The 14,977-nt window shown below is 44.6% G+C and overlaps 1 protein-coding gene across 2 annotated transcripts in view; it reads left to right on the forward strand.

Annotated features, from left to right (window-relative positions):
• Positions 1-14,977, forward strand: part of exoc3l2b (exocyst complex component 3-like 2b) — a 46,101-nt gene that overhangs the window by 1,646 nt on the left and 29,478 nt on the right. Inside the window, exon 1 of one of the 2 annotated variants that reach the window (XM_014976808.2) lies at positions 12,183-12,335. The exons of the other annotated variant lie outside the window; for it this stretch is intronic. The gene's annotated coding sequence lies outside the window, so the exon portion shown is untranslated. Of the gene's footprint in view, positions 1-12,182; positions 12,336-14,977 lie in introns of those variants that run through there. 2 annotated transcript variants of the gene reach the window in all.

Here is a 14,977-nt window from a genome sequence, read left to right on the forward strand (position 1 = left end):
ACATGGAGGGGACATGGAGGGGACATGGAGGGGACATGGAGGAGACATGGAGGGGACATGGAAGGGACATGGAGGAGACATGTTGGAGACATGGAGGAGACATGGAGGGGACATGGAGGGGACATGGAGGAGACATGGAGGGGACATGGAGGGGACATGGAGGAGACATAGAGGGGACATGGAGGGGACATGGAGGAGACATGGAGGAGACAAGGAGGAGACATGGAGGGGACATGAAGTGGACATGAAGGGGACATGAAGGGGACATGGAGGGGACATGGAGCGGACATGAAGTGGACATGAAGGGGACATGAAGGGGACATGGAGGGGACATGGGGACATGGAGCGGACATGAAGGGGACATGAAGTGGACATGAAGGGGACATGGGGGGACATGGAGGGGACATGGGGACATGGAGCGGACATGAAGGGGACATGAAGTGGACATGGAGCGGACATGAAGGGGACATGAAGTGGACATGGAGCGGACATGAAGGGGACATGAAGTGGACATGAAGGGGACATGAAGGGGACATGGGGACATGGAGGGGACATGAAGGGGACATGAAGTGGACATGGAGCGGACATGAAGGGGACATGAAGTGGACATGGAGCGGACATGAAGGGGACATGAAGTGGACATGGAGCGGACATGAAGGGGACATGAAGTGGACATGGAGCGGACATGAAGGGGACATGAAGTGGACATGGAGCGGACATGAAGGGGACATGAAGTGGACATGAAGGGGACATGAAGGGGACATGGGGACATGGAGCGGACATGAAGGGGACATGAAGTGGAAGTGGACATGAAGGGGACATGAAGTGGACATGAAGGGGACATGAAGTGGACATGAAGGGGACATGAAGGGGACATGAAGTGGACATGAAGGGGACATGAAGGGGACATGGAGGGGACATGAAGTGGACATGAAGGGGACATGAAGTGGACATGAAGGGGACATGAAGGGGACATGAAGTGGACATGAAGTGGACATGAAGGGGACATGAAGGGGACATGAAGGGGACATGAAGTGGACATGGAGGGGACATGAAGTGGACATGAAGGGGACATGGAGGGGACATGAAGTGGACATGAAGGGGACATGAAGTGGACATGAAGGGGACATGGAGGGGACATGAAGTGGACATGAAGGGGACATGAAGTGGACATGAAGGGGACATGAAGGGGACATGGAGGGGACATGGGGACATGGAGCGGACATGAAGTGGACATGGGGGGACATGGAGGGGACATGGGGACATGGAGCGGACATGAAGGGGACATGAAGTGGACATGAAGGGGACATGAAGTGGACATGAAGGGGACATGAAGGGGACATGAAATGGACATGGGGACATGAAGGGGACATGAAGGGGACACAGAGAGGACATGAAGGGGACATGGAGGGGACATGGGGACATGGAGCGGACATGAAGGGGACATGAAGGGGACATGAAGGGGACATGGAGGGGACATGAAGTGGACATGAAGGGGACATGAAGGGGACATGGGGACATGAAGTGGACATGAAGGGGACATGGAGGGGACATGAAGTGGACATGAAGTGGACATGAAGGGGACATGAAGGGGACATGAAGGGGACATGAAGGGGACATGGGGGGACATGGAGGGGACATGGGGACATGGAGCGGACATGAAGTGGACATGAAGGGGACATGGGGGGACATGGAGGGGACATGGGGACATGGAGCGGACATGAAGTGGACATGGGGGGACATGGAGGGGACATGGGGACATGGAGCGGACATGAAGGGGACATGAAGTGGACATGGAGCGGACATGAAGGGGACATGAAGTGGACATGGAGTGGACATGAAGGGGACATGAAGGGGACATGAAGTGGACATGAAGGGGACATGGAGGGGACATGAAGTGGACATGAAGGGGACATGGAGGGGACATGAAGTGGACATGAAGGGGACATGAAGTGGACATGAAGGGGACATGGAGGGGACATGAAGTGGACATGAAGGGGACATGAAGTGGACATGAAGGGGACATGAAGGGGACATGGAGGGGACATGGGGACATGGAGCGGACATGAAGTGGACATGGGGGGACATGGAGGGGACATGGGGACATGGAGCGGACATGAAGGGGACATGAAGTGGACATGAAGGGGACATGAAGTGGACATGAAGGGGACATGAAGGGGACATGAAATGGACATGGGGACATGAAGGGGACATGAAGGGGACACAGAGAGGACATGAAGGGGACATGGAGGGGACATGGGGACATGGAGCGGACATGAAGGGGACATGAAGGGGACATGAAGTGGACATGGAGGGGACATGGAGGGGACATGGAGGGGACATGAAGTGGACATGAAGGGGACATGAAGGGGACATGAAGGGGACATGGAGGGGACATGAAGGGGACATGAAGTGGACATGAAGGGGACATGAAGGGGACATGAAGTGGACATGAAGGGGACATGAAGGGGACATGAAGTGGACATGAAGGGGACATGGGGACATGAAGTGGACATGAAGGGGACATGAAGTGGACATGAAGGGGACATGAAGGGGACATGAAGGGGACATGGAGTGGACATGAAGTGGACATGAAGGGGACATGAAGGGGACATGAAGTGGACATGAAGGGGACATGGAGGGGACATGGAGTGGACATGAAGTGGACATGAAGGGGACATGAAGGGGACATGAAGTGGACATGAAGGGGACATGAAGGGGACATGAAGTGGACATGAAGGGGACATGGGGACATGAAGTGGACATGAAGGGGACATGAAGTGGACATGAAGGGGACATGAAGGGGACATGAAGGGGACATGGAGTGGACATGAAGTGGACATGAAGTGGACATGAAGGGGACATGAAGTGGACATGAAGGGGACATGAAGGGGACATGGAGTGGACATGAAGTGGACATGAAGGGGACATGAAGTGGACATGAAGGGGACATGAAGGGGACATGGAGGGGACATGAAGGGGACATGGAGGGGACATGAAGGGGACATGAAGGGGACATGAAGTGGACATGAAGGGGACATGAAGTGGACATGAAGGGGACATGAAGTGGACATGAAGGGGACATGAAGTGGACATGAAGGGGACATGAAGGGGACATGAAGTGGACATGAAGGGGACATGAAGGGGACATGAAGGGGACATGAAGGGGACATGGGGACATGCTGCTCTCGGCTCATCATGACTTCATCAGGAAACTGAAAGCAGTTTAAAGTTTCACATCCCTTCAGATTTCTGCTGTTTCTTGTTTCTTGCATAAACATTTAAATTCTGGAATAGTTCATTTCTCTCATACTCCAAACTTCCACCCAGATGTCAAACTTTTTCCAGCTGAATGATCAAAATCGCCGAGATAATTAGAATTTATCCTGAAATGTTAAACTCAGAGATGCTAAACGCGCCAAGTGAAAGATTAGCTTCTCTGTTAGCGGATTAGCAGAAGCTAACATCTCATCAGACGTTCATGGCGAGTCGGGCCTTTGGGTTCTGTTGGGTCGGCTCTGGTTCTGGCCAGTTTTCTCTGACGGCGGTTTGTCTTTCTGCAGGATCACATTCAGCAGATGTTCTGTTCTGGATCCCCGTCCAGATAAATGATGGTCTTTTCTTTCTTGGCTCCTGGGTTTTCCAGTCTGCCAGCTGGTTCCGCTGCTGGACTCGGGACAGAACTTTAAGTTCTCCTGGAGGGGATGTAAAACGTGGCGATCGGAGCCTGCAGGTTCAGACGTTGTGTTTGTGGAGCTCCAGAGATGCTGGGCTGCAGTGAGTCATCGGTTCTTCTATCTGCTCTGAGCAGAACCGAGCCGCATTTCCTCCTTTCCTGACCAGTTTTCCTTCAGACATGAAGAGTCTGAGGAGGAAACCGAACTCGTTTTAGACGCTTTCCTTCCTTGCTGGCAGGTAGAGGAATCTTCTGCTGACGCATTTATGCCTCAGCTTTCTTCTGATCTAAAAACAAACCTCCTTCCTTCTGAATCTGCTGGATATTTTCAGCCAGAGATCAAATGAATCCAGGAATGGTTGTTAATAGCAGAAACATTTTTTTCGTGAAGCGTTGATGATAAAACTTTCGATTCTTCCTCTCAGTGGCCCTGTTGTGAAACCAGGATGAACCAACGACAGGAGCGAAATAAAAGCAGCTCTCAGCCCTTTGACTGTAAGAACTTCTCCTTTTGTGACCGACTGACCCGATTCAAACCACAAAAACACCTTTTAATACATTTGAACTGCTGACTCAGCAGCAGTTTTCCTCTTTCAGCAGCAGTTTGAGTTCAGACGCCTTCAGATCATCAAAAACAGTTCAGAGCTGTTTGACTTGTTTTAGCTGATTTTCAAACTGGACATTAAAATTATATGATATCTTTAATTTTTAAAATACAATCATTTACACAAAGCTCCTCCAAGAAAACAGAAATCTGCAGAAGCGGTTGGGAATCTTTGGGTTCCTCAGCCGTTGTGTCAGGAATTCGCAGGATTGATGTTTACATGCAGATTTATTCATAATTACAGGTTTTATTTAGCGGAAACAGAACCTGAGTTTGTTGATGTTCATAAACAGCAGCATCAGTTTAACACTTTAGTGCTGGAAGAAGAAGAACAGCTGACCTCTGACCTTTCCTCTGCTGACTCTTTAAAACAAAACTACAAGATTTTTCAGTCGTTAATGTTATTTTGTCCAGTTGCCAGGGGCGGATCTAGAAAAATATTTATGGGGTGGCAAGAGGGGGGCAGGGACTTTTTCAGGGGTGGCAGTATATATATATATATATATATATATATATATATATATATATATATATATATATATATATATATATATATATATATATATATATATATATATACACACACACACACAAAATAGTGTTTTTAACTTGCATTGTTTCAAAATGAGCTTCATGTAGCACTGAGGATTAAATATAATTTCTTAATGTAGTATAGTTAATTATTTTTACGTCTTTCATGCTGCTGCTCATTGATATGTATTACTGGATTGGACAGAGCCTATTAGTCACTATGTGATGCATCGAGCCCAGAAAACTATTCAGTTCCAATGCAGGACGAGCAGAAATCTGTCACAACAATATTAGTAGCGCCACCATGTGTTATCAGATATACTATTAGATACACTTAAAATAAAGATGATAAAACTGATGTTTGATACATAAATTCTCCGGGATACAAATCTATAAACAGTTTGGTTTCTGTTAATCATGTCAAGATGCAAGAAAAGGCCAATTTCTCTTATATTGGTCAGTCGTTTTACTTTAAATATGCTGTAACAGCCGTAGTTTGACGACTGATATAAATATCTCCACGTTATACAAACAGAGGGGATTAGCTCAGTTTTTGTCGCTTGTTTTTAGGAACTGCAGCAGCTGCAGGGCGCCACAATAAATCTACAATAAAGCTGATAAACAGGTGAAGACCCAAACTAGACAGAACCACTTCTGACTGTTTGCCAAACCAAACATCCAATAAAAGTTCCACCAAACCACTGGGGTCAAGTTTCTGGACACGGGCAAAAGAAGGTTCAATGTAACTTATTGATTGTTCTTGATTTATTTTCCTCTTTCTCCAATTACAGAGTTCAAACTTTCATTTGTTCTCATGCTACCTGCTCTGGTAAAAACCATCAGCCCCAAACCCAAATGCCTGCTGGTCCTGGAGGCCCCTAGCTTATAGGAAATGGACTGACCCAGATTACTTCCTGTCTAAATTTAGAAAATACGTAAGAAAAGTAATAAAACAAACAAAAAAAATAAATGAAATCAATAATTATCAACCTACAAATAAACTCTGTAAATAATACAAAAAATAGACATTTTAGAGTAACAAAATTCAAATGCATAAAGAAATAAAAAAAAAAATAGCTCCAACAACTTCTATCCCGCCTTTTCTCGCTCTGTATGTCGGCATTACGTTGCCATGGCAACCGACAGACAGCAGCTCAACGAGCAGATAAAGCAGAGATACGTTCAATCCGATCAGGGGAATCAACACCAAACTAACATTTCCCACACAAAAAGTAGCAAAAACACCAAAACTGAACATCCAGTCCGTTACATTATGCTGTCAGGCTTAATGTCTATATTGTCATTATTAATAAGTTTTCGCCTGAACACAGTGGGGGTTGATTAGCTGATTTAAACAGCTGCTCTACTGATGACGTGGTGGCGGGTTGACCTGTTTAATGCTAACGGAACCAAAACACACCGAACTGCGCAGCACATGCTAAGGCTATCAAAGCGGGCTAACCACAGTTAGGCTAGCATAACTGACCCACTGCTCACTTGTTCAATGTTTTCTCTAAATTAAAACTTTTTCCTCACCTGTGAAATCTGAAGCCCTTGTTACCGTTATCTGTGGTTGAATTAACTGCTAAACTTTGCGTCCGTTGTTCTGATTCTTTGCGTGGTTGTAGTGGTTTCCTGACTCAATGGACAGCAATGGCGCATGTGTGACTTAAGATAAATCACTAATGTCCAGTCCAGTAATATTTATAAATGCTGCTGGCGCTGCACATTGTGTTGCATTCAACGTTATCGGAAAAAAGAGTTTCATGCGCTTAATGTCCTATTTGCCATAACAATTTATTGAATTCATTGTCGTGGCAACTGCCACCCGTGTTGCCACCCCAGTAGATCCGCCCCTGCCTGTTGCATCTCAAACTTTACTCTCCCAGTGTAGCGCCGCCTGGTGGCAGCGTGGAGGATGGCAGCAGGCAGCGCCCTTCCTGACCCCAGCGGTCCACCAGTCTGTGTCCTGGTCCTGGTTCTGGTCCCGATTCTGATCCCGGTTCTGATCTCGGTTCTGATCCCGGTTCTGATCTCGGTTCTGATCCCAGTTCTGGTCCCGGTTCTGATCCGGGTTCTGGTCTGGGTTCTGGGAGCTGCGTCTCTGTGGGACACATTTAATTCCCCACCATGACGGATTTCAGCCCCTCTGCTGTCAGCAGGAACATTGTTGATGTCCAGAACCGGGTTGAAACAGAGCCTGGCGGTTCTGGACGACCCAATCGGGTCTCAGGGATGAAAATAACCCTGCAGACGTTTTCCAGGAGGTCATTTATCTGAAACCTAAAACGTTTCATCGGTTGTTGGGTAATCAGACACATTCTCAGGTGTAATTAAAAACAACCTTTAAGAAGTGAACAGAACCGGAACAGAACCGGAACCTGATGCGGCTCTGTCTGCTAAAAGCAGACTCAGCTAAGCATTGAGATACAATAGTAAACAATAGCTATCCTAACAGGTCATAGGTCATGTTGGGTGACTGGTTCGGCATTAGTAAATTTACCAAAATGGATGAAAGTCAATGTAAAGTGCTGATCTGGGTGTGAGCAGCGCTCTGCTAACAGGAATGTAGCTCTGCTTTTCTCTGTGACACAAACTGACGCAGCGATTCCATCAGCACAGAAACATTCCTGATTCTTCCACACCAAATCTACCAGGAGGAGTCAGAGGTTTGTAATGAGGCACCGAAGAACAGGGAAATATGTCAAGGTTTAATAAATGAGCTGATCAGCCGCAGCTAAAAGCCTTCAGTCAGAGGCGGCTGGTGGTGCGGCTACGCTTCCCTGGACGAGTCTGAATGTTCAAATGAAAATAATCCATGATAATCCAACGGTATTCACACAGCAGAATCACACAAAGGGTTAAATTAGCTACATGCTAACAGTCTGTTCAGCAACCTGCAAAATATGCAGAATTTAATCATCAAATCATTATTAACTATTTAAATAAAGAAATCTCAGCAACATTTATCAAGAGCAGCATTAGCATCATGTTAACCGGACGAGAATTAGCATCATGCTAACGAGAGCAACATTAGCATCAAACTAACCAGAAGTGAATTAGCATCATGCTAACCAGAAGTGAGTTAGCATCATGCTAACGAGAGCAACATTAATAACTGATTATAAAGAACAAATGATTTTATTTATATTTAATTCAACGACTCTGATTGGCCAGATATTTATTAAATTTGCCTAGCAACCACACGTGATTGGCTGTTGAGCTGCAGACTAGCGCATCAGGAGAGAAGTGACTGTTGGGAGAAACTCACTGTTCAGTGAGGATCATTTGGTGGAAATATTGCATAAATATTCAGATTACATTCAGAAACACTATGAAGGAAAACTGGCTTTGATAATACATTGTTTAAATAATACTTATATGTATATATTCTATGGCCAACATTAAAGTAAAACTGTGAAGGTAAAAAATGAAATTGGTTCAATAAGGGACTAATTAGCTCTGGTTTCCGTGGAAACGCATATCGCCATAAGGACTTACTAATGGTCGGTTCTGCGGGGGCCGGCCCCCTGCTGGCCCCCGTCTAGAACCGCCCAGGCTTCGACCCATCAGGTGGAACCTCAGAGTGACAAACACAAATCATAATTGGGGCATGCCATTAGCAATGCATAAGGAGAGCAGTGACTGACCTGCGAAGCAGGTCAGTCACTGCCTCCATGCATTGCATGGCAGGCACCTATTGTTCTACACCCAATAGAACGCCTGGATATTATTATTATTATAACAACTTCTTCCATTACCGTTAATGCGGCTCGTACCGCTGCGTGCCCACCCACAAAAGTGGTATCAAAACGTGTGTCTCGATCCCGGCATTGGAGCTATTACTTTTATTGGGGATCGGAGTTACGACGGCGACGTAAAAAGCGAAAAACGAGCGAAATTTCCAACTGCCGAAACCTTAGAGTGTAACTGAAACCAACTGCCGCTTTTTAGAGTGAGAAAAAGAGTGGAATTTTGACCCCAAAATAATTTTGAAATCGCTCTCATGGGTGCAAAAATTGCTCTATTGGTATGAAAGTCGGTCATGACATTGATATGAATGCCTGCTCCGGTAAAATGTTTTCAAAATTTCCCTAGGGCTTATGGTTTTCGGTCCAGGTGCTTCAGAGCAAAGTTTTGGGACAGGATAACTGACGCTCCTCTCCAGTGTTTTACATACATTTCTGAAAAATCTCTGAGCTCAGCGCACACCATTTTTCTCTCATCACTGCAATTACTGTGATTGAGCTACAGATATGAATCGCGGTAATAGATGAGATGAGAAATAGCCCTCTCATATGCTTCAAACGGTTTTTGGATCGGACTTACGGAACCCGAACGGGAAGCAGTCGTTCGGACTGCTTTTTCCATTAAAACTGACTGGGTGTCTCATAAAGATAGATAAGTCTGACACACACAGGGCACTTTCATCACTATAGCAACAGAATGCAGAGAGGGAGAACTGCTGGGGTTTGGACTACAAAGACTCTGTAGTTCTAAATATGGCGGAACACTTTAATGCAGAGGGCAGAGCAGAAGGTCAGAACTACAACATGGCGGAACACTCAATTATTACAGAGGAGGCCTGAGCTGGCAGTTAGAACTACTTCCTGTTTTGGGCATTATACAGGTGGATTAACCAAACCACTGTTACACATTGGATTAGTGTGGTTATGAAAATTAAGTTTACTGAAAGTTTCAAAATAAAACTCTGAAAATTGCACTGACAAAAGTGCATCGCCGTAGGCGATGCAAAAATGAAAATCTTTTTTTTATGTTTTTTTTCTCAGGATAGTGAACTGCCTTGCGCAGCAAGGCAGTTCATTAACATTAGCATTTCATGGTTGTCTTAAAGATTGCAACAGAATCCAGAGAAAGGCTGCTGGTTTGGACTACAAACCAGCAGCCATAACTGCCATAACTGTAGTTCTATCTATGGCCAAGACTCAGTTAAAATAGAGGCCTGACCAGCATGTCAGAACTACAACATGGCGGAACACTCAATTATTACAGAGGAGGAGTTGGCTGGTATTATAAACAACTTGTGCTTTGAGCATTATATAACTGATTTAACCTGATCACTATTACACATGAAATTAGTGTGGCAATTTCAAATGAAGCTTATTGAAATTTTTCAAAATAAAAGCCTTGACAATTTTTACATCATGTAATTGCTCTTTTTACATACATTTCTGCAAAAAGTTCTGAGCTCAGCGCACACCATTTTTCTCTCATCACTGCAATTACTGTGAATGAGCTACAGATATGAATCGCGGTACTAAATGAGACGACAAATAGCCCTCTCATACGCTTCAAACGGTTTTCGAATACGTATCACGGTTCCCGAATGGAAAGGAGTTGTTCGAACAGCTTTTTGGAGTGAAACTGGCTGGCTCAAACAGATAGAATTGTTTCTCCCCCTGTCTGGAGAAACACAGGGGGAGGCTTGGTCACTATAGCAACAGAACACAGACAAAAGCCAAACTGCTCCTTAGGACTACAAAAACACCATCTTTGTAGTTCTAAACACGATGGAACACTTTACTACAGAGGCCTGAGCAGAAGGTCGGAAGGTCAACATGGTGGAACCCTCAATCATTACAAAGGAGGGCTGAGCTGGCAGTTAAGAAGTAAATAATGGTGGAACTCTGACTTATTACAGAAAGAAGGTGAGCAGAATGTTATAACTACAGACAGGGCAGAATGTTCTGGGCATTATATATAAACTGGTTTAACCCAACCACTGTTAGATATTGGATTAGTGTGGCCATTTAAAATGAAGCTTACTGAAAATTTCAAAATAAAAGCCTGAATATTCCTCTTGGGCCTTTATTATGTTTTTCTCTCAGGTTAGTGCAGAGACAACTACAGATTTAAATCGTGTTTCCATCGGAGACAAGAAATTGCCCTCTTATATGCTTCAAAAAGTTTTCGGATTGCTCTTATGGATGCTGAACAGTAAGCCGCTTTGATCAGAAAAACTAACTGCTTCAAACAGTTAGAATTCTCTCTCCCTGTGTGTCTCACTAACATGATAGTTGAGCTGCTCTTTAGAACTACAATGACTGAAGGTCAGAACTACAACATGGCGGAACTCTCAGATACCACAGATTAGGGCTGAACTGGCATTTAGAACTACTTGCTGTTTTGGGCATTATATAGTTGGATTAACCCAACCACTGTTACACATTTTATTGCTGTGGTCAATTAAAATGAAGCTTAATGAAAATTTCAAAATAAAAGCCTTGATATTTTTCACATCAGCTTTGGGCTTTATGTGAAATGTTTAAACAAACTACTTTTACACATTGAATTGGTGTGGTGGTTAAAATGAAGCCTACTGAAAGTTTCAAAATAAAAGTCTGCATATTCCTCTCATGCTAGTGCAACGCCGTAGGCGTTGCAATAATATTAAGCTTTTTTCGCATTTTTTTTCCTCAGGATAGTGAACTGCCTTGCGCAGCAAGGCAGTTCATTAACATTAGCACAAGTTTAGCATTTTACTGCCCCCACTAGTGCACTGCCTTGCTGCGCAAGGCAGTGCACATCCTAACATCCTACATGAATATTAGTCTTCACGCTAATATTAGCATTTTGGCTTATGCATTAATTTCAACATACTGAATGGTACAGGTGCAGTTTAGTCAACATGTTTCTGACTCACCACAGGTTATTGACTACATTGAAGCTTTCTTTAGCATTAATGCTAATTTTTTGCATTAGAACGCTTGATTAAAAACCGACGGGCACACTTTGGCATGCCCCTTAAAATTTCTGCGGAATTTTCTAGTATTATGATTATTATTATTAAAAGCCCATCAGAAACATTCTGATCCAAACTTTCCTCTCATTTTACAGTTTTCAGTCCAGAACCGGAACATTTCCAGAGTTTGGGTTGAAAACGTTCAAAACAAACATTAATTTCTCATAAAAACACTGAATTTTTATCTCTGGATTTGTTTTCAATATCAGAAATATCAGCGTGAGCCCTTCAGGGACCGTAGGAAATCTGAGAGTCAGCTGCTAACTGCTGCAGCTAAAAGCTTGTAAACATTCTGGTTCTGGTTGCTTTTGGGTTACCTGATGGATGACTGCAGTAAACACACAAATAAATCATTTCCTGTCAATCCCGTATATCTGTTACTATGACACCAAGTTTTTAAGTCAAGAAAGTCATTATTAAAGAAAAAAAAATCTAATATTATCTGTAAAAAGTTATAAATCTGGTTTTTAAGTATTTTTATAGATGGCAGGTTTAACTTTCAGCACTTCTCGGTCTCTCGGTTCCAGCAGAGTTTAACAATAAATCATAAATGAATCTGTCGTCCGAGTGTCCCTGAACGCCCCTCGGGGCCGCTCGGGGACTCCCATCGTTGCGCAGATCGGAGGCGCATTCAGCGCAGCCAGCTGCGGGATTCGGACCGGTCGGAGCTGCGGGTCTCTCTGCTGACTTCCTCTCCCCGCTCTGGGCGCTCCCAGCCCGGGTCGTGACGCCGGACCGAGCCGCCATCATGTCTGCCACCAGTAAGTGGAGAAACGGCCGAAATCTGCAGAAATCAGAAGTTTTTCCACGCACAGAAATAAAGGAAGAACTTTTATTGAAGTAGATGAGTTCTGCAAATTTTCTCAGGAAAATTTAAGTTGCTTAATATGAACAAAACCAACAAATTTCCAGAATTTTCCAGATGATTTGAGGCTGTAAAATAATAAATTCTGCTGGTCCTGACGGGCTGGTGTTCTGGATCTCTGCTGGTTTGGAGCAGATCATTGAGTTTCTTTCTCCTCTTCTCTAAACGTTCAACTTTTCTTCTCTTTTGGTCTCTGAATGACTTTGATTTCACATTGAAATTAGCTTGAGGTCGCAGGACGAGTCACTGATTAACCCCAACAGATTGAGTCAGAGCCTGACATTTATTTACCGGCATAATTTAATTTAATCCCGAAGGAAATTCAGATTTTACTGCAGCTGATCCACCGGGCAGATCTGTCTGTTAAACAACTTTTATGAATTTATTTACTCATATAATCTGTAACTAAGTTTTAACTTGCGGCAAGATATTTAAAGGTGCTGCTAGCGCCTCACACTGCCATCTAGTGGTCCAGTCTGGGACGACAGGAAGCAGCCTGCATGTGACTCAAATAAAAGATTTAGTGAAAAAAGTTGATTGATTCATAAATATGCTCATGTTAAAGGGGGAATTTTGCTGCACAGACATTTTGTGGGCAGATGAATAAAAATGGAGCCAGAGCATCTTAAATATCATGCAGATTTTCTTATTTCAGATCAGGAGCCAGATTTTCTCTTGAGCCACAAACACTGGAAAAAATATTTCTTCAGGTGGCTGTTTTTGTCCAGAGGGAAAAGGACAGGTGCTCTTGCGCCTCCTACTGTCTGTCTGTGCATATTACAATTCAATCAAGCGACTGAAAATGAAAAAATGACGAACAAAGAAACAGTTTGGCGGATCCTGTGAAACCATCTTAGTGGCACATTGACTGATTTCTAAAGGTTTCATTCATTTTATTTGCATAATTTTATATTTTTCTTTTCTTTAACTGAAACAAACTGTTTCACTGCGATAGAAACAGAGTTATTGACATTTTTTATTGTTTGAGGCGCCACATGGTAGCTTGAGGAGTCCCTCAGGGCTGTGCTTCTGGCCCTCGACTCACTTAAAGGTTTCTGCATCCATAAATCTGTACTTTTATGTTTAATTTGAGTAATTTAGTCATTTTTCTCTTATTTTAAATCTGCTCAGTTGGGTTTATACAAAGAGGGAACCTTTTGTAAAGGCTGATATCTGATCTGATTGCTGAACACCTGCAACCTGGAAGAGTTTTTATTGATCAGGTAAATCCCATCAGGCTGAAACATGTCCACATGTTAGAAGGGATTCCATTTCTCAAATGTGCAAACTTAAAAAGAGAGAAAACTTTAGAAAAAGGAGGCAGGAAATGCAGCAAGTCCAAAGCCGTGGTGCCTTCACTGACTGCAGGAAATCTGAGGCTGTTTGAGTCCAGCGGCTGGATGTTGTAGGACTGATGAGCAAAGTCCAGGATCTGGTTTGGATTTGAGGGAAATATGTGAGCAGCAGCCAGCAGGTCTGGCCTGCAGACGCGCCTGAAACACCGAGCAGATTCTGGACCGGTTCCAGGGCGAAGCGGGCCGGTTCTGACCGCCGACCCGGTCGAGTCTGGATGAGTCCGGACGCGTTTTCCTGCAAACAAACAGAATAATGGCGGCTGATTAAAGCCTGTTCATTCATCTGTCACTCTCAACCTCCTCCTCTTCCTCCTCCTCTTCCTCACTGAAGCTCTGCAGGATGGAGTCATGAGAGGAAGATGAATGGACCAGAACACCCCCCCTCTCCCCGCTGGTTCTGTCACTTCAGCTTCCTGTCGGTGACAGAAACACAAACTGACCCCCGTTGTGACATCACAGCAGCGCCAGCCTCTGATTGGTCGCCGGAGCGACCGGCCTGAACTTCCTGGTGGCTGGCAGTGAAAGATGAGATGCGTTGTCATGGTTACGGCTTCCTGCATCTTGCTTGTGGACAAAGAGCTGCTTTGAAGCCTCAGCATCTCCTGGAGAAAAAACCAGTTTGAACTGAGATGAACTGAAATGTTCCCAGAAGTCTGTCGGCTCCGGTTCACGTCTGAACAGGCCGATCCAACCAGCCGTCCCGCTGAACGGACCAGAAACTCCAGGAAAAACGTTTCCTGGAGCCGCAGTCGCCTCCCGCCTGCCAACACATACAGCAGTCGCCATGGAAACGCGCCAAGATGGACGTCCAGAGGCGTTTTTACAGGCGATCAGCCGTCATAAAGCAGGAATGCAGACACACCGTCAGTCATCACCGTGACCCCTCCGTGACCCCGGCGGTTCTGGACCGCCTGAGTTCAGAACATCATCAGGCGGAACCAAAGCTGCAGATCCGACCGATCAGGTTCTGGTCTGGTTCTGCAGCCTGTCAGAGAAAAACTAAATATTTAGTTAGTAAACACACTTGCCAATTAATTAAATGCTTAGATTGGAACTGTGACATTTATGAATGAATGAGTAACATGGTGAAAACATGACCAAGTGAATTTCCATATTTTGTCTCCAGTCAGGCTGAATAACCCAAACGGGCCTGGAGTTCCTCAGGGATCCGTTTCGGTTACCC

The sequence above is a fragment of the Poecilia mexicana genome, unplaced genomic scaffold (genome assembly GCF_051168715.1).
Source record: "Poecilia mexicana isolate PSO_F unplaced genomic scaffold, ASM5116871v1 scaffold_13, whole genome shotgun sequence".
NCBI classification, from domain to species: domain Eukaryota; kingdom Metazoa; phylum Chordata; class Actinopteri; order Cyprinodontiformes; family Poeciliidae; genus Poecilia; species Poecilia mexicana.